The sequence below is a fragment of the Bison bison genome, unplaced genomic scaffold, assembly GCF_000754665.1.
Source record: "Bison bison bison isolate TAMUID 2011002044 unplaced genomic scaffold, Bison_UMD1.0 scf7180017864259, whole genome shotgun sequence".
NCBI classification, from domain to species: domain Eukaryota; kingdom Metazoa; phylum Chordata; class Mammalia; order Artiodactyla; family Bovidae; genus Bison; species Bison bison.
The window spans coordinates 3,676,545-3,678,394 of record NW_011494831.1 but is presented as its reverse complement, the minus strand read 5'-3'; the positions used below and the strand labels follow the sequence as shown (position 1 = coordinate 3,678,394).

The 1,850-nt window shown below is 65.6% G+C and overlaps 1 protein-coding gene across 1 annotated transcript in view; it reads right to left on the bottom strand.

The window, feature by feature from the left end:
* ITPKA (inositol-trisphosphate 3-kinase A) overlaps positions 1-1,844 on the bottom strand; it is a 7,957-nt gene extending 6,113 nt beyond the window's left edge. Inside the window, exon 1 of the mRNA XM_010847990.1 lies at positions 1,838-1,844. The gene's annotated coding sequence lies outside the window, so the exon portion shown is untranslated. The remainder of the gene's footprint in view (positions 1-1,837) is intronic.
* Positions 1,845-1,850: the final 6 nt, after the last annotated feature.

The window sequence follows — 1,850 nt, the reverse complement described above, 5'->3', positions numbered from 1 at the left end:
CATCCTTCACGGTCAGCCAGCCTATGGGCTCTGCTTCCTGCCTGGGGAAGCCCTAAAGGCAGTCCAGGCGGGCGCGCTGTGCGGCTCCGCGAGGCAAAGTCCGAGCCGGGCCCTTCCACGCGGACGCAGGCGGCCTCTGTCAACAGCCCTGGCTTATCTGCCACCACCGTGGCTGTTTGCCTTCGGGGAGGCCCCGGCGGGCTGGGGGTTGGGAAGGCCTGGTACTCGCAGCCTTGGAGCTGGAAGGGCCCTCCACGGCCATCTGCTCCAGCTCCTGCCGCGCCGGGTGACGGGGAGGCCCAGAGTTGGAGAGGCCGGCCGAAGACGCCCAGGGCACAGCTGCGACTGGGCCCCGGAGTCTTGACCCCAGCTGGGCTGCCTACGTGTAAGCAGTCCTGGGCCGCAGGTCCTCCTCCGCTTTTAGCAAGAAGAGTGAAGCCGGGGGCTGCCCTCGTGGCTCCCTGCCTCCAGCGCCCGCCTCTCAGCTCTCAGAGATTTGAACGGGGGGAGAGTTGGGCCCACAGTTACTGCTCCGGATTTTCGGGGGTAGGGAGGGAGGAGTCCTCTCACCGCCCCTCATCCCCGCCTCAGAAACCCTCGGGCGGCACCGCCTCCTTTCAGGGAACAGGGTTACACCAGAAATGTCAGGGGTCAGGGGTACTCCTACGGAGGAGAGAGGGACTCCCCACACCCTCTGCCTGGTGTCGGGGTGGGTTCCTGCTCTATGAGACTTTTTCCTTTTCCTTCTTGTTTCACAAACCACGTCGCCCTGAGGATAACGTAAGTCTCAGGGGTAAGTGAATCACGGAGCCACTGCAAGCCATTACAGTGACTCTAGCGCCTCGTCCAATCCGAGCGCGGGGGGAGCCTAGGTCCCGCAGGCCCGGCCGCCCCGGCGCACGGCCGCTGCTCTCACCGCCCTTCTGGGCAAGCCCCGAGCCACCAGAGACTGAGGGCGCCCTTCGCCTCTTCCTCCACTTCAGGGACACTTGCATAACGTGGATCTAGAGCAACTCCTTCTTGTTGACCGCGGATAGTTATTTAAAGTATTTGGCCTTGATTAAAACAAGGGGGACAGGACGGCTATCCTGGGAGAAACACGACCCGGAGGGGCAGGCACGGGGAATGACTGCACCATACCCTATCCTGGGTTATCAAAGGGTCAAACCTGGCCCCAGAACATCCAGGCTACCGGGGGCGGAGATCGGCAGACTGGTCCCACCCTCTCAGCCTCAGTTTACCTCCCTCCACCCTCCCCGGCCAGAATTAGGAGCAGCAAAGCGGAGGAGGGCAGCGTTCCGCCCCCTGCCTAAGCTCGCTGTCCCGCGCCCCTCCCTTGCCCGCGTCCAAGCCTGGTGCGGGCGCCGGGAGCAGACGGCGGCAGTTCGCGAGCGGAGCCTGGAGCTTGGCTCCACTCCCACTCAGGAGAGGGAAACCGTGGCAACGGCGGGGGTGGGGCGGCGGCGCGGGAGAGGGGGCGGCAGAGAAGGAGGCTCGTCCTCACGTCTCGGCGAGAGTTCGCCGGGCAACGCTAAGCCCCTCCGATCCCTCCAGCCATCTCACGGCCGGCAAGTCACGCTGCCCCGCCGCCCCACCGGTCTCCGTAGCCGGTCTCGGGGATTCCTCACTCCCTTAGACGCCCCAGGGCCTGGGTCGCGACTCGCCTGTAGAACTGGAGTAAAAAATGTCAAGGCGAGGGGTTGGCCCGGCGCCTCCTACCGACCCCACTGCCTAAAGAGGGAGAAGGGGACTCTCGGGGGAGGGAGCTTAGGGCGGGAGTTGGTCCGCAGCGAGCTCCAAGCAGGTCCCCGCTCCGGCCCCGCCCCGCGGCCCGTACCTGACCCACGTCC